The 22,200-nt window shown below is 44.8% G+C and overlaps 7 non-coding genes and 1 pseudogene across 7 annotated transcripts; all 8 read right to left on the bottom strand.

Annotated features, from left to right (window-relative positions):
• Positions 1-1,151: 1,151 nt before the first annotated feature.
• Positions 1,152-1,342, bottom strand: LOC130307214 (U2 spliceosomal RNA). Its single transcript, XR_008856424.1, has one exon. It is a non-coding gene; the product is annotated as a U2 spliceosomal RNA (small nuclear RNA).
• Positions 1,343-3,425: 2,083 nt separating this feature from the next.
• LOC130307213 (U2 spliceosomal RNA) lies at positions 3,426-3,616 on the bottom strand. The gene has a single exon (XR_008856423.1). It is a non-coding gene; the product is annotated as a U2 spliceosomal RNA (small nuclear RNA).
• Positions 3,617-5,705: 2,089 nt separating this feature from the next.
• Positions 5,706-5,896, bottom strand: LOC130307211 (U2 spliceosomal RNA). The gene has a single exon (XR_008856421.1). It is a non-coding gene; the product is annotated as a U2 spliceosomal RNA (small nuclear RNA).
• Positions 5,897-7,988: 2,092 nt separating this feature from the next.
• On the bottom strand, positions 7,989-8,179 carry LOC130307210 (U2 spliceosomal RNA). The gene has a single exon (XR_008856420.1). It is a non-coding gene; the product is annotated as a U2 spliceosomal RNA (small nuclear RNA).
• A 2,097-nt stretch (positions 8,180-10,276) lies between these two features.
• LOC130307209 (U2 spliceosomal RNA) lies at positions 10,277-10,467 on the bottom strand. Its single transcript, XR_008856419.1, has one exon. It is a non-coding gene; the product is annotated as a U2 spliceosomal RNA (small nuclear RNA).
• A 2,084-nt stretch (positions 10,468-12,551) lies between these two features.
• LOC130307208 (U2 spliceosomal RNA) lies at positions 12,552-12,742 on the bottom strand. Its single transcript, XR_008856418.1, has one exon. It is a non-coding gene; the product is annotated as a U2 spliceosomal RNA (small nuclear RNA).
• A 2,094-nt stretch (positions 12,743-14,836) lies between these two features.
• Positions 14,837-15,027, bottom strand: LOC130307207 (U2 spliceosomal RNA). The gene has a single exon (XR_008856417.1). It is a non-coding gene; the product is annotated as a U2 spliceosomal RNA (small nuclear RNA).
• A 2,086-nt stretch (positions 15,028-17,113) lies between these two features.
• On the bottom strand, positions 17,114-17,318 carry LOC130307247 (U2 spliceosomal RNA; annotated as a pseudogene).
• Positions 17,319-22,200: the final 4,882 nt, after the last annotated feature.

Below are 22,200 nucleotides of genomic sequence, written 5' to 3'. Positions count from 1 at the left end.
ACTTTTAAACCCATTTCCACCTTTTTTTCCCTTCTCTTCCTCTTACTTTTTTTTCACGTTTTTTTACGTTTTTCTCCTTTTCGCCTCTTTTCTGGGCGTATTATTCTTCTTTTTCTTCTTTTTTTTCGTCTAATGCATACCCCATCAGTGCAGCAATGCTTATTCAATACCGCCAGCAGATGGAGACACTGGGGGATAATTTTCTAAGGATTTATACTGATTTTTCCTGTCTGAATTTGTCGCACAGAAAGTTGCAGGCCAAATATGTGTGACATTTCTGCGACTTTAGCTTCTAGAGCATTTTTACAACATTATACATAGGTGCTGAATACATAAAAAGCGACTGTTCAGCGACAGACAAGTCGCATCGGCTGAAAGTAGGCCAGAATGTCAGTCCATGTTGGAGCAGGTTTAGATACAGTCTAAAGTATAGATCTCAAAGTCTGTGCACAGAATTTAGCAAGGGCCTCGCACCTTCTGATGCATCAGGTAGGTGCACAATAGCATAGCCTAACCCTCTGTACTTTGGTCTATATTGATGCGGGACATAGACAGCCAGCTGATGACCAATCCATTAGTGCAATGGATGGCTGGAAGCATTTGTCTTTGCCTTTGCAATACCACAGAAGCAATGCATGGTCAATGTACAGCAATGACACACCTGTGTGAACAGCCAGGAGACCCCCCCCCCCCCATGTTATGTTACATAGTTACATAGTTAGTACGGTCGAAAAAAGACATATGTCCATCAAGTTCAACCAGGGAATTAAGGGGTAGGGGTGTGGCGCGATATTGGGGAAGGGATGAGATTTTATATTTCTTCATAAGCATTAATCTTATTTTGTCAATTAGGAACATTCAGCACCCACCCGCTATCAAGGCAGCTGCCTATCATGTCATGCCCTACCTGCACAGGTGTGCTGGCTACTCAAATGATCCAATTAAGGAGGCCATTTAGTCAGCAGCAGCAGAAGTCCTGTGCCTGGACGCTCCAACAGCGGCCAGACACAAGCAGAAGCAGCAGAAGCAGCAGCAGCAGCACCACCTTTTGTTTTTTGGCTGCAGCAGCAAGGCCCACAGGGCTGGCTAGCTGGCTAGCCAGCAAGCAGGTAGCAATGAAAGTAGGAATCTTTCTTTTTAACCCTGTAAGGGGGTGGTGCACTGTACCCGAAGATACTGCCATATCGGGTCAATGCATAGGGCGACGGAAGCAAGCTTCGAAATCGGCCCCCGTTCTCAAAAATCCATTTAATATATGGTCCCCAGATAGGGGACGTATCAGATATTAAACTGATAAGAACAGATACTACACTTGATCTTAGCCAAAAGGCCGAGAAGCGATAACCGTGAAAGGGGCGGGCCCAACAAGGTCCCCTTCATGGGCACTATCACTGCTTGCTGTCAGGGAGGCTGCCAGACAATTTTCCATGCACACTCTGGGCTGGGGGGCAGTCAACCACCAGTACACACAGCAGAACCTAAACCCATACCATTATTGCTAAGCAGCAAGACAGGGGCCCATTGCACTCCCACGGGGCCTTTTTAAATGCAATCCATAACCCGGATTTGCCAGGAACCCTTCTTACTCCTCCTACTTGCATGTGACACTGGGCTTAGGATCTGCATAGGAAACACACACACAAGCACACACCTACCTTTGTTGCCTGCAGATGCCTCCTTGGCTGTCCCCAAACGGTATCAAACCAACACCCACGGGAAGCTGTAAGCATAGAGGACATGCCTGCACCCCATTGGACTTACCTGTGTGGGTTAAATCCGGGTTATTTGACAACCTATGGCGGTGATGGTTCTGCTCAGGCAGAGCAGTGCTGATGCTCCTCATAAAGCTGTCGCTGCTGTGAAGGTTCTAGGTGACATCACAAATCCCTATGGTTACATACACAACAAAGCTGGGTTGTTGTTGTTTACACTCTGCAAGGCCTGTGGAAGTGAGTGACATCATAGCACTGTAGTTCTGAGGGTTCTAGATGGATGCAACAATCTCCTGTTGCTTCTATGAAGGCCATAATAGACGACATCACCAAACAGCTCCATAGTCACATACACAGCAAAGGAGAGATGTTGTTTACACCTAGTGATGTCAGTGGTATTGAGTGACATCACAGCACAGTGCTAAGGCTCCTGGGCCTGGACACAGCAGCGGCTGCAATATCTCAACGGAGAATACGTTTATATATATGTGTGTGTGTGCGCGTATATATATATATATATATATATATATATATATATATATATTTCTCCGCCGAAATCACTTTTAAACCCATTTCCACCTTTTTTTCCCTTCTCTTCCTCTTACTTTTTTTTCACGTTTTTTTACGTTTTTCTCCTTTTCGCCTCTTTTCTGGGCGTATTATTCTTCTTTTTCTTCTTTTTTTTCGTCTAATGCATACCCCATCAGTGCAGCAATGCTTATTCAATACCGCCAGCAGATGGAGACACTGGGGGATAATTTTCTAAGGATTTATACTGATTTTTCCTGTCTGAATTTGTCGCACAGAAAGTTGCAGGCCAAATATGTGTGACATTTCTGCGACTTTAGCTTCTAGAGCATTTTTACAACATTATACATAGGTGCTGAATACATAAAAAGCGACTGTTCAGCGACAGACAAGTCGCATCGGCTGAAAGTAGGCCAGAATGTCAGTCCATGTTGGAGCAGGTTTAGATACAGTCTAAAGTATAGATCTCAAAGTCTGTGCACAGAATTTAGCAAGGGCCTCGCACCTTCTGATGCATCAGGTAGGTGCACAATAGCATAGCCTAACCCTCTGTACTTTGGTCTATATTGATGCGGGACATAGACAGCCAGCTGATGACCAATCTATTAGTGCAATGGATGGCTGGAAGCATTTGTCTTTGCCTTTGCAATACCACAGAAGCAATGCATGGTCAATGTACAGCAATGACACACCTGTGTGAACAGCCAGGAGACCCCCCCCCCCCCCCCATGTTATGTTACATAGTTACATAGTTAGTACGGTCGAAAAAAGACATATGTCCATCAAGTTCAACCAGGGAATTAAGGGGTAGGGGTGTGGCGCGATATTGGGGAAGGGATGAGATTTTATATTTCTTCATAAGCATTAATCTTATTTTGTCAATTAGGAACATTCAGCACCCACCCGCTATCAAGGCAGCTGCCTATCATGTCATGCCCTACCTGCACAGGTGTGCTGGCTACTCAAATGATCCAATTAAGGAGGCCATTTAGTCAGCAGCAGCAGAAGTCCTGTGCCTGGACGCTCCAACAGCGGCCAGACACAAGCAGAAGCAGCAGAAGCAGCAGCAGCAGCACCACCTTTTGTTTTTTGGCTGCAGCAGCAAGGCCCACAGGGCTGGCTAGCTGGCTAGCCAGCAAGCAGGTAGCAATGAAAGTAGGAATCTTTCTTTTTAACCCTGTAAGGGGGTGGTGCACTGTACCCGAAGATACTGCCATATCGGGTCAATGCATAGGGCGACGGAAGCAAGCTTCGAAATCGGCCCCCGTTCTCAAAAATCCATTTAATATATGGTCCCCAGATAGGGGACGTATCAGATATTAAACTGATAAGAACAGATACTACACTTGATCTTAGCCAAAAGGCCGAGAAGCGATAACCGTGAAAGGGGCGGGCCCAACAAGGTCCCCTTCATGGGCACTATCACTGCTTGCTGTCAGGGAGGCTGCCAGACAATTTTCCATGCACACTCTGGGCTGGGGGGCAGTCAACCACCAGTACACACAGCAGAACCTAAACCCATACCATTATTGCTAAGCAGCAAGACAGGGGCCCATTGCACTCCCACGGGGCCTTTTTAAATGCAATCCATAACCCGGATTTGCCAGGAACCCTTCTTACTCCTCCTACTTGCATGTGACACTGGGCTTAGGATCTGCATAGGAAACACACACACAAGCACACACCTACCTTTGTTGCCTGCAGATGCCTCCTTGGCTGTCCCCAAACGGTATCAAACCAACACCCACGGGAAGCTGTAAGCATAGAGGACATGCCTGCACCCCATTGGACTTACCTGTGTGGGTTAAATCCGGGTTATTTGACAACCTATGGCGGTGATGGTTCTGCTCAGGCAGAGCAGTGCTGATGCTCCTCATAAAGCTGTCGCTGCTGTGAAGGTTCTAGGTGACATCACAAATCCCTATGGTTACATACACAACAAAGCTGGGTTGTTGTTGTTTACACTCTGCAAGGCCTGTGGAAGTGAGTGACATCATAGCACTGTAGTTCTGAGGGTTCTAGATGGATGCAACAATCTCCTGTTGCTTCTATGAAGGCCATAATAGACGACATCACCAAACAGCTCCATAGTCACATACACAGCAAAGGAGAGATGTTGTTTACACCTAGAGATGTCAGTGGTATTGAGTGACATCACAGCACAGTGCTAAGGCTCCTGGGCCTGGACACAGCAGCGGCTGCAATATCTCAACGGAGAATACGTTTATATATATGTGTGTGTGTGCGCGTATATATATATATATATATATATATATATATATATATATATATATTTCTCCGCCGAAATCACTTTTAAACCCATTTCCACCTTTTTTTCCCTTCTCTTCCTCTTACTTTTTTTTCACGTTTTTTTACGTTTTTCTCCTTTTCGCCTCTTTTCTGGGCGTATTATTCTTCTTTTTCTTCTTTTTTTTCGTCTAATGCATACCCCATCAGTGCAGCAATGCTTATTCAATACCGCCAGCAGATGGAGACACTGGGGGATAATTTTCTAAGGATTTATACTGATTTTTCCTGTCTGAATTTGTCGCACAGAAAGTTGCAGGCCAAATATGTGTGACATTTCTGCGACTTTAGCTTCTAGAGCATTTTTACAACATTATACATAGGTGCTGAATACATAAAAAGCGACTGTTCAGCGACAGACAAGTCGCATCGGCTGAAAGTAGGCCAGAATGTCAGTCCATGTTGGAGCAGGTTTAGATACAGTCTAAAGTATAGATCTCAAAGTCTGTGCACAGAATTTAGCAAGGGCCTCGCACCTTCTGATGCATCAGGTAGGTGCACAATAGCATAGCCTAACCCTCTGTACTTTGGTCTATATTGATGCGGGACATAGACAGCCAGCTGATGACCAATCCATTAGTGCAATGGATGGCTGGAAGCATTTGTCTTTGCCTTTGCAATACCACAGAAGCAATGCATGGTCAATGTACAGCAATGACACACCGGTGTGAACAGCCAGGAGACACCCCCCCCCCCCCCCCATGTTATGTTACATAGTTACATAGTTAGTACGGTCGAAAAAAGACATATGTCCATCAAGTTCAACCAGGGAATTAAGGGGTAGGGGTGTGGCGCGATATTGGGGAAGGGATGAGATTTTATATTTCTTCATAAGCATTAATCTTATTTTGTCAATTAGGAACATTCAGCACCCACCCGCTATCAAGGCAGCTGCCTATCATGTCATGCCCTACCTGCACAGGTGTGCTGGCTACTCAAATGATCCAATTAAGGAGGCCATTTAGTCAGCAGCAGCAGAAGTCCTGTGCCTGGACGCTCCAACAGCGGCCAGACACAAGCAGAAGCAGCAGAAGCAGCAGCAGCAGCACCACCTTTTGTTTTTTGGCTGCAGCAGCAAGGCCCACAGGGCTGGCTAGCTGGCTAGCCAGCAAGCAGGTAGCAATGAAAGTAGGAATCTTTCTTTTTAACCCTGTAAGGGGGTGGTGCACTGTACCCGAAGATACTGCCATATCGGGTCAATGCATAGGGCGACGGAAGCAAGCTTCGAAATCGGCCCCCGTTCTCAAAAATCCATTTAATATATGGTCCCCAGATAGGGGACGTATCAGATATTAAACTGATAAGAACAGATACTACACTTGATCTTAGCCAAAAGGCCGAGAAGCGATAACCGTGAAAGGGGCGGGCCCAACAAGGTCCCCTTCATGGGCACTATCACTGCTTGCTGTCAGGGAGGCTGCCAGACAATTTTCCATGCACACTCTGGGCTGGGGGGCAGTCAACCACCAGTACACACAGCAGAACCTAAACCCATACCATTATTGCTAAGCAGCAAGACAGGGGCCCATTGCACTCCCACGGGGCCTTTTTAAATGCAATCCATAACCCGGATTTGCCAGGAACCCTTCTTACTCCTCCTACTTGCATGTGACACTGGGCTTAGGATCTGCATAGGAAACACACACACAAGCACACACCTACCTTTGTTGCCTGCAGATGCCTCCTTGGCTGTCCCCAAACGGTATCAAACCAACACCCACGGGAAGCTGTAAGCATAGAGGACATGCCTGCACCCCATTGGACTTACCTGTGTGGGTTAAATCCGGGTTATTTGACAACCTATGGCGGTGATGGTTCTGCTCAGGCAGAGCAGTGCTGATGCTCCTCATAAAGCTGTCGCTGCTGTGAAGGTTCTAGGTGACATCACAAATCCCTATGGTTACATACACAACAAAGCTGGGTTGTTGTTGTTTACACTCTGCAAGGCCTGTGGAAGTGAGTGACATCATAGCACTGTAGTTCTGAGGGTTCTAGATGGATGCAACAATCTCCTGTTGCTTCTATGAAGGCCATAATAGACGACATCACCAAACAGCTCCATAGTCACATACACAGCAAAGGAGAGATGTTGTTTACACCTAGTGATGTCAGTGGTATTGAGTGACATCACAGCACAGTGCTAAGGCTCCTGGGCCTGGACACAGCAGCGGCTGCAATATGTCAACGGAGAATACGTTTATATATATGTGTGTGTGTGCGCGTATATATATATATATATATATATATATATATATATATATATATATTTCTCCGCCGAAATCACTTTTAAACCCATTTCCACCTTTTTTTCCCTTCTCTTCCTCTTACTTTTTTTTCACGTTTTTTTACGTTTTTCTCCTTTTCGCCTCTTTTCTGGGCGTATTATTCTTCTTTTTCTTCTTTTTTTTCGTCTAATGCATACCCCATCAGTGCAGCAATGCTTATTCAATACCGCCAGCAGATGGAGACACTGGGGGATAATTTTCTAAGGATTTATACTGATTTTTCCTGTCTGAATTTGTCGCACAGAAAGTTGCAGGCCAAATATGTGTGACATTTCTGCGACTTTAGCTTCTAGAGCATTTTTACAACATTATACATAGGTGCTGAATACATAAAAAGCGACTGTTCAGCGACAGACAAGTCGCATCGGCTGAAAGTAGGCCAGAATGTCAGTCCATGTTGGAGCAGGTTTAGATACAGTCTAAAGTATAGATCTCAAAGTCTGTGCACAGAATTTAGCAAGGGCCTCGCACCTTCTGATGCATCAGGTAGGTGCACAATAGCATAGCCTAACCCTCTGTACTTTGGTCTATATTGATGCGGGACATAGACAGCCAGCTGATGACCAATCCATTAGTGCAATGGATGGCTGGAAGCATTTGTCTTTGCCTTTGCAATACCACAGAAGCAATGCATGGTCAATGTACAGCAATGACACACCTGTGTGAACAGCCAGGAGACCCCCCCCCCCCCATGTTATGTTACATAGTTACATAGTTAGTACGGTCGAAAAAAGACATATGTCCATCAAGTTCAACCAGGGAATTAAGGGGTAGGGGTGTGGCGCGATATTGGGGAAGGGATGAGATTTTATATTTCTTCATAAGCATTAATCTTATTTTGTCAATTAGGAACATTCAGCACCCACCCGCTATCAAGGCAGCTGCCTATCATGTCATGCCCTACCTGCACAGGTGTGCTGGCTACTCAAATGATCCAATTAAGGAGGCCATTTAGTCAGCAGCAGCAGAAGTCCTGTGCCTGGACGCTCCAACAGCGGCCAGACACAAGCAGAAGCAGCAGAAGCAGCAGCAGCAGCACCACCTTTTGTTTTTTGGCTGCAGCAGCAAGGCCCACAGGGCTGGCTAGCTGGCTAGCCGGCTAGCCAGCAAGCAGGTAGCAATGAAAGTAGGAATCTTTCTTTTTAACCCTGTAAGGGGGTGGTGCACTGTACCCGAAGATACTGCCATATCGGGTCAATGCATAGGGCGACGGAAGCAAGCTTCGAAATCGGCCCCCGTTCTCAAAAATCCATTTAATATATGGTCCCCAGATAGGGGACGTATCAGATATTAAACTGATAAGAACAGATACTACACTTGATCTTAGCCAAAAGGCCGAGAAGCGATAACCGTGAAAGGGGCGGGCCCAACAAGGTCCCCTTCATGGGCACTATCACTGCTTGCTGTCAGGGAGGCTGCCAGACAATTTTCCATGCACACTCTGGGCTGGGGGGCAGTCAACCACCAGTACACACAGCAGAACCTAAACCCATACCATTATTGCTAAGCAGCAAGACAGGGGCCCATTGCACTCCCACGGGGCCTTTTTAAATGCAATCCATAACCCGGATTTGCCAGGAACCCTTCTTACTCCTCCTACTTGCATGTGACACTGGGCTTAGGATCTGCATAGGAAACACACACACAAGCACACACCTACCTTTGTTGCCTGCAGATGCCTCCTTGGCTGTCCCCAAACGGTATCAAACCAACACCCACGGGAAGCTGTAAGCATAGAGGACATGCCTGCACCCCATTGGACTTACCTGTGTGGGTTAAATCCGGGTTATTTGACAACCTATGGCGGTGATGGTTCTGCTCAGGCAGAGCAGTGCTGATGCTCCTCATAAAGCTGTCGCTGCTGTGAAGGTTCTAGGTGACATCACAAATCCCTATGGTTACATACACAACAAAGCTGGGTTGTTGTTGTTTACACTCTGCAAGGCCTGTGGAAGTGAGTGACATCATAGCACTGTAGTTCTGAGGGTTCTAGATGGATGCAACAATCTCCTGTTGCTTCTATGAAGGCCATAATAGACGACATCACCAAACAGCTCCATAGTCACATACACAGCAAAGGAGAGATGTTGTTTACACCTAGTGATGTCAGTGGTATTGAGTGACATCACAGCACAGTGCTAAGGCTCCTGGGCCTGGACACAGCAGCGGCTGCAATATCTCAACGGAGAATACGTTTATATATATGTGTGTGTGTGCGCGTATACATATATATATATATATATATATATATATATATATATATATATATATTTCTCCGCCGAAATCACTTTTAAACCCATTTCCACCTTTTTTTCCCTTCTCTTCCTCTTACTTTTTTTTCACGTTTTTTTACGTTTTTCTCCTTTTCGCCTCTTTTCTGGGCGTATTATTCTTCTTTTTCTTCTTTTTTTTCGTCTAATGCATACCCCATCAGTGCAGCAATGCTTATTCAATACCGCCAGCAGATGGAGACACTGGGGGATAGTTTTCTAAGGATTTATACTGATTTTTCCTGTCTGAATTTGTCGCACAGAAAGTTGCAGGCCAAATATGTGTGACATTTCTGCGACTTTAGCTTCTAGAGCATTTTTACAACATTATACATAGGTGCTGAATACATAAAAAGCGACTGTTCAGCGACAGACAAGTCGCATCGGCTGAAAGTAGGCCAGAATGTCAGTCCATATTGGAGCAGGTTTAGATACAGTCTAAAGTATAGATCTCAAAGTCTGTGCACAGAATTTAGCAAGGGCCTCGCACCTTCTGATGCATCAGGTAGGTGCACAATAGCATAGCCTAACCCTCTGTACTTTGGTCTATATTGATGCGGGACATAGACAGCCAGCTGATGACCAATCCATTAGTGCAATGGATGGCTGGAAGCATTTGTCTTTGCCTTTGCAATACCACAGAAGCAATGCATGGTCAATGTACAGCAATGACACACCTGTGTGAACAGCCAGGAGACCCCCCCCCCCCCCCCCCCCATGTTATGTTACATAGTTACATAGTTAGTACGGTCGAAAAAAGACATATGTCCATCAAGTTCAACCAGGGAATTAAGGGGTAGGGGTGTGGCGCGATATTGGGGAAGGGATGAGATTTTATATTTCTTCATAAGCATTAATCTTATTTTGTCAATTAGGAACATTCAGCACCCACCCGCTATCAAGGCAGCTGCCTATCATGTCATGCCCTACCTGCACAGGTGTGCTGGCTACTCAAATGATCCAATTAAGGAGGCCATTTAGTCAGCAGCAGCAGAAGTCCTGTGCCTGGACGCTCCAACAGCGGCCAGACACAAGCAGAAGCAGCAGAAGCAGCAGCAGCAGCACCACCTTTTGTTTTTTGGCTGCAGCAGCAAGGCCCACATGGCTGGCTAGCTGGCTAGCCAGCAAGCAGGTAGCAATGAAAGTAGGAATCTTTCTTTTTAACCCTGTAAGGGGGTGGTGCACTGTACCCGAAGATACTGCCATATCGGGTCAATGCATAGGGCGACGGAAGCAAGCTTCGAAATCGGCCCCCGTTCTCAAAAATCCATTTAATATATGGTCCCCAGATAGGGGACGTATCAGATATTAAACTGATAAGAACAGATACTACACTTGATCTTAGCCAAAAGGCCGAGAAGCGATAACCGTGAAAGGGGCGGGCCCAACAAGGTCCCCTTCATGGGCACTATCACTGCTTGCTGTCAGGGAGGCTGCCAGACAATTTTCCATGCACACTCTGGGCTGGGGGGCAGTCAACCACCAGTACACACAGCAGAACCTAAACCCATACCATTATTGCTAAGCAGCAAGACAGGGGCCCATTGCACTCCCACGGGGCCTTTTTAAATGCAATCCATAACCCGGATTTGCCAGGAACCCTTCTTACTCCTCCTACTTGCATGTGACACTGGGCTTAGGATCTGCATAGGAAACACACACACAAGCACACACCTACCTTTGTTGCCTGCAGATGCCTCCTTGGCTGTCCCCAAACGGTATCAAACCAACACCCACGGGAAGCTGTAAGCATAGAGGACATGCCTGCACCCCATTGGACTTACCTGTGTGGGTTAAATCCGGGTTATTTGACAACCTATGGCGGTGATGGTTCTGCTCAGGCAGAGCAGTGCTGATGCTCCTCATAAAGCTGTCGCTGCTGTGAAGGTTCTAGGTGACATCACAAATCCCTATGGTTACATACACAACAAAGCTGGGTTGTTGTTGTTTACACTCTGCAAGGCCTGTGGAAGTGAGTGACATCATAGCACTGTAGTTCTGAGGGTTCTAGATGGATGCAACAATCTCCTGTTGCTTCTATGAAGGCCATAATAGACGACATCACCAAACAGCTCCATAGTCACATACACAGCAAAGGAGAGATGTTGTTTACACCTAGTGATGTCAGTGGTATTGAGTGACATCACAGCACAGTGCTAAGGCTCCTGGGCCTGGACACAGCAGCGGCTGCAATATCTCAACGGAGAATACGTTTATATATATGTGTGTGTGTGCGCGTATATATATATATATATATATATATATATATATATATATATATATTTCTCCGCCGAAATCACTTTTAAACCCATTTCCACCTTTTTTTCCCTTCTCTTCCTCTTACTTTTTTTTCACGTTTTTTTACGTTTTTCTCCTTTTCGCCTCTTTTCTGGGCGTATTATTCTTCTTTTTCTTCTTTTTTTTCGTCTAATGCATACCCCATCAGTGCAGCAATGCGTATTCAATACCGCCAGCAGATGGAGACACTGGGGGATAATTTTCTAAGGATTTATACTGATTTTTCCTGTCTGAATTTGTCGCACAGAAAGTTGCAGGCCAAATATGTGTGACATTTCTGCGACTTTAGCTTCTAGAGCATTTTTACAACATTATACATAGGTGCTGAATACATAAAAAGCGACTGTTCAGCGACAGACAAGTCGCATCGGCTGAAAGTAGGCCAGAATGTCAGTCCATGTTGGAGCAGGTTTAGATACAGTCTAAAGTATAGATCTCAAAGTCTGTGCACAGAATTTAGCAAGGGCCTCGCACCTTCTGATGCATCAGGTAGGTGCACAATAGCATAGCCTAACCCTCTGTACTTTGGTCTATATTGATGCGGGACATAGACAGCCAGCTGATGACCAATCCATTAGTGCAATGGATGGCTGGAAGCATTTGTCTTTGCCTTTGCAATACCACAGAAGCAATGCATGGTCAATGTACAGCAATGACACACCTGTGTGAACAGCCAGGAGACCCCCCCCCCCCCATGTTATGTTACATAGTTACATAGTTAGTACGGTCGAAAAAAGACATATGTCCATCAAGTTCAACCAGGGAATTAAGGGGTAGGGGTGTGGCGCGATATTGGGGAAGGGATGAGATTTTATATTTCTTCATAAGCATTAATCTTATTTTGTCAATTAGGAACATTCAGCACCCACCCGCTATCAAGGCAGCTGCCTATCATGTCATGCCCTACCTGCACAGGTGTGCTGGCTACTCAAATGATCCAATTAAGGAGGCCATTTAGTCAGCAGCAGCAGAAGTCCTGTGCCTGGACGCTCCAACAGCGGCCAGACACAAGCAGAAGCAGCAGAAGCAGCAGCAGCAGCACCACCTTTTGTTTTTTGGCTGCAGCAGCAAGGCCCACAGGGCTGGCTAGCTGGCTAGCCAGCAAGCAGGTAGCAATGAAAGTAGGAATCTTTCTTTTTAACCCTGTAAGGGGGTGGTGCACTGTACCCGAAGATACTGCCATATCGGGTCAATGCATAGGGCGACGGAAGCAAGCTTCGAAATCGGCCCCCGTTCTCAAAAATCCATTTAATATATGGTCCCCAGATAGGGGACGTATCAGATATTAAACTGATAAGAACAGATACTACACTTGATCTTAGCCAAAAGGCCGAGAAGCGATAACCGTGAAAGGGGCGGGCCCAACAAGGTCCCCTTCATGGGCACTATCACTGCTTGCTGTCAGGGAGGCTGCCAGACAATTTTCCATGCACACTCTGGGCTGGGGGGCAGTCAACCACCAGTACACACAGCAGAACCTAAACCCATACCATTATTGCTAAGCAGCAAGACAGGGGCCCATTGCACTCCCACGGGGCCTTTTTAAATGCAATCCATAACCCGGATTTGCCAGGAACCCTTCTTACTCCTCCTACTTGCATGTGACACTGGGCTTAGGATCTGCATAGGAAACACACACACAAGCACACACCTACCTTTGTTGCCTGCAGATGCCTCCTTGGCTGTCCCCAAACGGTATCAAACCAACACCCACGGGAAGCTGTAAGCATAGAGGACATGCCTGCACCCCATTGGACTTACCTGTGTGGGTTAAATCCGGGTTATTTGACAACCTATGGCGGTGATGGTTCTGCTCAGGCAGAGCAGTGCTGATGCTCCTCATAAAGCTGTCGCTGCTGTGAAGGTTCTAGGTGACATCACAAATCCCTATGGTTACATACACAACAAAGCTGGGTTGTTGTTGTTTACACTCTGCAAGGCCTGTGGAAGTGAGTGACATCATAGCACTGTAGTTCTGAGGGTTCTAGATGGATGCAACAATCTCCTGTTGCTTCTATGAAGGCCATAATAGACGACATCACCAAACAGCTCCATAGTCACATACACAGCAAAGGAGAGATGTTGTTTACACCTAGTGATGTCAGTGGTATTGAGTGACATCACAGCACAGTGCTAAGGCTCCTGGGCCTGGACACAGCAGCGGCTGCAATATCTCAACGGAGAATACGTTTATATATATGTGTGTGTGTGCGCGTATATATATATATATATATATATATATATATATATATATATATTTCTCCGCCGAAATCACTTTTAAACCCATTTCCACCTTTTTTTCCCTTCTCTTCCTCTTACTTTTTTTTCACGTTTTTTTACGTTTTTCTCCTTTTCGCCTCTTTTCTGGGCGTATTATTCTTCTTTTTCTTCTTTTTTTTCGTCTAATGCATACCCCATCAGTGCAGCAATGCTTATTCAATACCGCCAGCAGATGGAGACACTGGGGGATAATTTTCTAAGGATTTATACTGATTTTTCCTGTCTGAATTTGTCGCACAGAAAGTTGCAGGCCAAATATGTGTGACATTTCTGCGACTTTAGCTTCTAGAGCATTTTTACAACATTATACATAGGTGCTGAATACATAAAAAGCGACTGTTCAGCGACAGACAAGTCGCATCGGCTGAAAGTAGGCCAGAATGTCAGTCCATGTTGGAGCAGGTTTAGATACAGTCTAAAGTATAGATCTCAAAGTCTGTGCACAGAATTTAGCAAGGGCCTCGCACCTTCTGATGCATCAGGTAGGTGCACAATAGCATAGCCTAACCCTCTGTACTTTGGTCTATATTGATGCGGGACATAGACAGCCAGCTGATGACCAATCCATTAGTGCAATGGATGGCTGGAAGCATTTGTCTTTGCCTTTGCAATACCACAGAAGCAATGCATGGTCAATGTACAGCAATGACACACCTGTGTGAACAGCCAGGAGACCCCCCCCCCCCCCCCATGTTATGTTACATAGTTACATAGTTAGTACGGTCGAAAAAAGACATATGTCCATCAAGTTCAACCAGGGAATTAAGGGGTAGGGGTGTGGCGCGATATTGGGGAAGGGATGAGATTTTATATTTCTTCATAAGCATTAATCTTATTTTGTCAATTAGGAACATTCAGCACCCACCCGCTATCAAGGCAGCTGCCTATCATGTCATGCCCTACCTGCACAGGTGTGCTGGCTACTCAAATGATCCAATTAAGGAGGCCATTTAGTCAGCAGCAGCAGAAGTCCTGTGCCTGGACGCTCCAACAGCGGCCAGACACAAGCAGAAGCAGCAGAAGCAGCAGAAGCAGCAGCAGCAGCACCACCTTTTGTTTTTTGGCTGCAGCAGCAAGGCCCACAGGGCTGGCTAGCTGGCTAGCCAGCAAGCAGGTAGCAATGAAAGTAGGAATCTTTCTTTTTAACCCTGTAAGGGGGTGGTGCACTGTACCCGAAGATACTGCCATATCGGGTCAATGCATAGGGCGACGGAAGCAAGCTTCGAAATCGGCCCCCGTTCTCAAAAATCCATTTAATATATGGTCCCCAGATAGGGGACGTATCAGATATTAAACTGATAAGAACAGATACTACACTTGATCTTAGCCAAAAGGCCGAGAAGCGATAACCGTGAAAGGGGCGGGCCCAACAAGGTCCCCTTCATGGGCACTATCACTGCTTGCTGTCAGGGAGGCTGCCAGACAATTTTCCATGCACACTCTGGGCTGGGGGGCAGTCAACCACCAGTACACACAGCAGAACCTAAACCCATACCATTATTGCTAAGCAGCAAGACAGGGGCCCATTGCACTCCCACGGGGCCTTTTTAAATGCAATCCATAACCCGGATTTGCCAGGAACCCTTCTTACTCCTCCTACTTGCATGTGACACTGGGCTTAGGATCTGCATAGGAAACACACACACAAGCACACACCTACCTTTGTTGCCTGCAGATGCCTCCTTGGCTGTCCCCAAACGGTATCAAACCAACACCCACGGGAAGCTGTAAGCATAGAGGACATGCCTGCACCCCATTGGACTTACCTGTGTGGGTTAAATCCGGGTTATTTGACAACCTATGGCGGTGATGGTTCTGCTCAGGCAGAGCAGTGCTGATGCTCCTCATAAAGCTGTCGCTGCTGTGAAGGTTCTAGGTGACATCACAAATCCCTATGGTTACATACACAACAAAGCTGGGTTGTTGTTGTTTACACTCTGCAAGGCCTGTGGAAGTGAGTGACATCATAGCACTGTAGTTCTGAGGGTTCTAGATGGATGCAACAATCTCCTGTTGCTTCTATGAAGGCCATAATAGACGACATCACCAAACAGCTCCATAGTCACATACACAGCAAAGGAGAGATGTTGTTTACACCTAGTGATGTCAGTGGTATTGAGTGACATCACAGCACAGTGCTAAGGCTCCTGGGCCTGGACACAGCAGCGGCTGCAATATCTCAACGGAGAATACGTTTATATATATGTGTGTGTGTGCGCGTATATATATATATATATATATATATATATATATATATATATATATCTCCGCCGAAATCACTTTTAAACCCATTTCCACCTTTTTTTCCCTTCTCTTCCTCTTACTTTTTTTTCACGTTTTTTTACGTTTTTCTCCTTTTCGCCTCTTTTCTGGGCGTATTATTCTTCTTTTTCTTCTTTTTTTTCGTCTAATGCATACCCCATCAGTGCAGCAATGCTTATTCAATACCGCCAGCAGATGGAGACACTGGGGGATAATTTTCTAAGGATTTATACTGATTTTTCCTGTCTGAATTTGTCGCACAGAAAGTTGCAGGCCAAATATGTGTGACATTTCTGCGACTTTAGCTTCTAGAGCATTTTTACAACATTATACATAGGTGCTGAATACATAAAAAGCGACTGTTCAGCGACAGACAAGTCGCATCGGCTGAAAGTAGGCCAGAATGTCAGTCCATGTTGGAGCAGGTTTAGATACAGTCTAAAGTATAGATCTCAAAGTCTGTGCACAGAATTTAGCAAGGGCCTCGCACCTTCTGATGCATCAGGTAGGTGCACAATAGCATAGCCTAACCCTCTGTACTTTGGTCTATATTGATGCGGGACATAGACAGCCAGCTGATGACCAATCCATTAGTGCAATGGATGGCTGGAAGCATTTGTCTTTGCCTTTGCAATACCACAGAAGCAATGCATGGTCAATGTACAGCAATGACACACCTGTGTGAACAGCCAGGAGACCCCCCCCCCCCCCCCCATGTTATGTTACATAGTTACATAGTTAGTACGGTCGAAAAAAGACATATGTCCATCAAGTTCAACCAGGGAATTAAGGGGTAGGGGTGTGGCGCGATATTGGGGAAGGGATGAGATTTTATATTTCTTCATAAGCATTAATCTTATTTTGTCAATTAGGAACATTCAGCACCCACCCGCTATCAAGGCAGCTGCCTATCATGTCATGCCCTACCTGCACAGGTGTGCTGGCTACTCAAATGATCCAATTAAGGAGGCCATTTAGTCAGCAGCAGCAGAAGTCCTGTGCCTGGACGCTCCAACAGCGGCCAGACACAAGCAGAAGCAGCAGAAGCAGCAGCAGCAGCACCACCTTTTGTTTTTTGGCTGCAGCAGCAAGGCCCACAGGGCTGGCTAGCTGGCTAGCCAGCAAGCAGGTAGCAATGAAAGTAGGAATCTTTCTTTTTAACCCTGTAAGGGGGTGGTGCACTGTACCCGAAGATACTGCCATATCGGGTCAATGCATAGGGCGACGGAAGCAAGCTTCGAAATCGGCCCCCGTTCTCAAAAATCCATTTAATATATGGTCCCCAGATAGGGGACGTATCAGATATTAAACTGATAAGAACAGATTTTTTTTTTTAACTTGACTACCCTTACGGGGGCAACTTTATTAAAAATTAAATAATGTTAACAGAGTTGTGCAAATATGTCAATAAATACAGTTACATATAAATAACATATTTACAACATATTAAAACATAAAATGGGCACTTGGTGGCTTTACAAGATAGAATTCCATTCTTTTAAAAACCATTTTCTAGATAAAAGCGGAAATCTCTTCTTGTCTAAAAGATAGTACTGGTACATTTCATAAAAACAGATAGATAAAATGTCCTTCACAGATAAAACCTCATGCTTGAACAATAAAATATTCCTGGCCTTCCACAGAGCTGCCTTCACACAGTTTATGATCTTCCATGCAATAGTCTCTTGAGTCCGTGTTGGGCATTCCAGGCAACCATAAAAAACCACTGCAATATTTAAGTCTTTTAGTCCAGTTATCCTTTTTACCAGAGGGAGTATCTTTGTCCATATTTTCTGCGAGTAAAAACAAGTCCATATTAGATGGTGCACGGTCTCCTCTTGTCGGCATCCCTCCCTCGGGCAGGTTGCAGAGTTGGATAATCCTCTTCGGTGCTGGAATGCCCGGCATGGAAGACACTCGTGTGCGCAGCTCCAGGCCAGGTCCTTCTGTGAATTAAAAAGATAATTAATACTCAACATCTTCCAAATCTGTATACACTTCTGTTCGTTAAAATTTTTGATGGGAGTCACGGTACTGGTTTCTTTTATTTCCTTTAGTAGTTTTTTGCTATTGCACAGATCCTGAACACTTTTACCTTTAAAATTATATAAGTTTAAAATTTTTCCTAAAATCATGTATTGAGGGGGTAAATTCAAAGAATAAGGGCAACTTAAAACTGTAGAAAACCAGCCGTTCCTCCGCATAAAATAACCAGTATTAAAACGAACAAAATAAGACCAGTAGCTATCTTTAAAAACAGTAGTAAAACACATGCTAAAAAACTTTATTAAAAGGAAAGCTTTAAAATCTGGAAAATCCTTACCGCCCCTGGAGTTCGGTTTTATCACAATTTGTCTCTTTAATTTTTCGCTCTTAGAACTCCAAAAGAAAGTAAAACAAGCTTTTGTTATTTTCTTTAGAACCATTTCGGGGGGTGGGAAAACCAGACTTAAATACAATAAAATAGGTAAAAGCACCATTTTTGTAATTAAAACCTTCCCTTCCATTGTAAGTTCTCGCATGTTCCACATACATATTTTCTTATTTATTTTTTGAGCCACCAAGTCCCAGCTATTAAAACCATTATTAGACTCGTCAAAGGAGACACCTAAAATCTGCACCGACTCAGACACAGGGACGGGCACATCATACAAAGGCATTCCGCCTATGTTTAAAATGTTACTTTTGTTAAAATTGACTTTAAAACCGGAGGCACAATTAAAATATTGAATCTGTTTTAGCGTCTTCTGAAGCGATGGGGTGTCCCTGCAAAACACCGCAACATCGTCCATGTACCCCACTACCTTCGCCTCTAGTCCCCCTCCTCCTGGCAGGGGGACTCCATGGATCTGCTTATCCTTTCGTATTGTACATAAAAGAGGCTCTATTGCGCAAATGAAGAGTAGTGGGGACAAGGGACACCCCTGCTTCACTCCGGAATTTAAAATCACGCCCTGTGTCTTAAAACCATTTACTAAAATTTTACTAGTACAGTTATCATAAAAAGCTCTAAGAGACAATAAAAAGCCATCAGGTATACCCATTTTCTCTAAAACCTTAAAAAGATAAAAATGTGACACCCTGTCGAAAGCTTTTTCAAAATCTATGGATAAAACTGCCAGCTTTCCTTTTCTTAATTTGGTGTCGCTAATTACATCCTTTAAAAGGTTTAGGTTCTCCCATAAACTCCTCCCAGGCACCCCACAGACTTGGTTTGTATGAATTATTTTATGGATTACGTTCTTTAAGCGGTTAGCACACAGTTTCGCCATTATTTTATAGTCGCAGTTCAGAAGGGTGATTGGTCTCCAGTTTTTGAGTTCCGACCGGTCTCCCTTTTTAAATAGCAGGGAGACATCACCCTTCTTCCATGAGCCTGGGAGGATTTTAGACTTAAAGACTTCCGTAAAAAGGGAGAACAAATCTTCTTTTAAAATACCATAAAAAGTAACATAAAATTCAATGGGTATACCATCCGGCCCAGGCACTTTACCTGTTTTAAAACTCTTGACGGTCTCTAAAATCTCCTGCTCTGAAATATTCTGCAATAAAAAAGACTGTGAGACAGGATCTAAAAAATTGGTGATCTCCTTTAACGAGTCATTCATAAAACATTCATCAATGTGTTTTACATTAAAAAGATCCGCATAAAACTCTTGCACCTTTTTTAAAATACCCTGTACATCATTCACTCCTTCAATGTTTTCTATTAACCTTCTATTTTCATGTATTTTCTTAAAAAAATACCTGGAGCAGGTCTCGTTTTCCTCAAGATGCTGTATTCGAGACCTAAAGATAATTTCTTTTCCTTTCTGCTCCAGGCACTTAGTTATTTCTTTTTTAAGATCATGTACCTCCTTCTCCACCTCCATCCCATGTGCTCTGAATTTGTACAGGGTTTGCAGACGAGTATTTAGGATATTATAAAATTCACGTTTTTCTTTAGCTTTCCTAACCCCAACACGGATAAAAAATTCTTTTATTTTTAGTTTCATTTTTTCCCACCAGATACTGGTGGGAGTGTTGGGGTCTTTTACTCGTCTGCATTCCTTGTAAAAGGTGATAAAATCTGATAAAACCTGCGGATCTTCTAAAAGGGACACGTTTAACTTCCAGGCATTCCTACCAGTTCTCCTTTTAAAATCACTTTTAACTTTAAAATACAATAATTTATGGTCAGAAAAAACATTGGTAAAAAGATCACAGTTAAAAGGCAGTACTTGATAAGAACAAAAAATAAAATCTATCCTGGAGCTACAGCTTGCATTGCTCCAGGTAACACCGTCTTCCTCTGGTACGTTAAAATTACATTTTTTAAAAACATCAGTGAGATTAAAATCTAAAATCAAGTTTTTTAACATAAAAGACGTCTTATCATAGTTCCTACTCACTGCGTTTGAAAAACGGCGTTCTCCCCTTAAAATACAATTAAAATCACCTGATAAAACAAGAGGACTAGAATTGTTAATAAAAAGGGGTAAAATCTCCAACATTTTTATTCTTTCATTCTTATCAGGAGAACCATAAAAATTTAAAAACTGCCATTTAATACCATTAATAAAAGCGCTGACCAATAAAATTCTGCCTGGTAAAATTTCGTTAAAACTCTCAATTAAAACGTTCCCTTTAAAAAGTATGGCGACCCCTGCTGATCTGGACTCATTTGATCCAGACCAGACTGATGGACCGTGCACCCAATCATCTTCATATTCTTTATAATTTAATCTGTGCGGGATGCCACATTCCTGCAGGAAAAGGACGGAAGCAGCAAAAACCGACAAGTAATTAAATAGGGCAACCCGTCTTACTCTGGCGCTCACACTTCTCACGTTCAAGGACAGACCGGACAACTCAGCCATGGGAATGTACAAGAAAACGTCTTACACCTCTGATTCCCCCTCCGAAGCCTCATACCCCCCAAAATCTGACTCAACTGTACGCATAGAGGAAGCAGGAGAGGAGGCACCATCACTCAGCCGACCCCCCTCCTCCAGCATGATTGAGGCATAGTTGTTCTCGGGCATCCTGGCAATCAGGGCTCCAGACTCATTGGGTTCTTCCACCTCTTGCCCCTCCATAGGGGTCGGGTGTTCACTTAGTTCCGTCTCTGGTACCTCAGAGACGGTCACCCCTGAAACCTCCTCCTGGCAGGGAGGAGGGGGGGTATCCCCTATGGGGACCTGTGGAGGAACGTCACTTGGGTTCCCTGCATCCGCAGGTACTTCCATCGGCTCCCCCTGGACCGCCTCCGAATAGAGTCTTCTGGAGCCCCTCCGCCTTTTAACCTTCACCTCTCCACCCGGATCATCGCTCTCAGGGGGACCCTGAGCCAGAGGTTGCTGAGGAGCGGATTCGGCCGCCGTCCGCTCCTCTCTTAACCCAGCATGCTCCTGGGGGCCAGTTTTTTCACCACTTGCACGTTTTTTGGCCATCCTCTGCTCTTTAGGGTCCCCTCCTTTTGCCTGAGGGGGGTCTTTCTCCTTCTCCATCTCACCGCTTACCTCTTGTGGGGGGGTAATCACTGGCTCTGCTTGCCTCGGCTGGTGTCCCGGTTGCTGTCCTTGCTGCCTCCAGGGTTGCCACTGCTGCTCCGTCCTATGTCTGTGGGGACAAGAGGAGAAAAGGTGACCGAATTGTTGACAGAAATTGCACCTCCCTCCTCTTGTGCATTTCTCTGTCTCGTGCTGTGTGCTACCACATTTTTTGCATGTACTTTCACAGTTTTCTTTTGTGTGTCCATATCTGTGACACTTCCTGCAGTAGCTTGGCATCCCCGCATAAAAGAGGTCGCCACACATATTATTTATTTTAAAACGAGCTGGTGGTAGTTGTATTCCCCCTGGCAATCTGTCATCTTTTTTGCATGTAACCTGAAATCTCCACTTAGATGTCCAGATGCCACAGCTGTTCATGATTTTTCCTCTGCACTCAACCTTACTAAAATAGACTTGTAAAAACAACTCAACATCGTGTAGGTTGGCGAAAGGGGAATACATCTTTACTACCACCAGCTTAATATCGTCTAGAACGTGCTCAATAATCCGGACACCCTGAAGCTTTTTGTCTTTACTCGCAGCAGCTCTGGTAACAAAATCTCTGTGGATGCCATTTTGTGTGAACGTCACATCAAAAATTTTACGCTTCGGGTAGTCCTGGATTGCCAATATCTCGCCCTTCTGTATTCCGAAAACTCCTCCGAGCACGTCCTCTACTACGAATTTCAAATCGTCCGCCCTTTTGGTATCATCCGTGAGAATG

The sequence above is a fragment of the Hyla sarda genome, unplaced genomic scaffold, assembly GCF_029499605.1.
Source record: "Hyla sarda isolate aHylSar1 unplaced genomic scaffold, aHylSar1.hap1 scaffold_142, whole genome shotgun sequence".
In the NCBI taxonomy this organism is placed as follows: domain Eukaryota; kingdom Metazoa; phylum Chordata; class Amphibia; order Anura; family Hylidae; genus Hyla; species Hyla sarda.
This window is presented reverse-complemented; position numbering and strand designations above follow the sequence as displayed.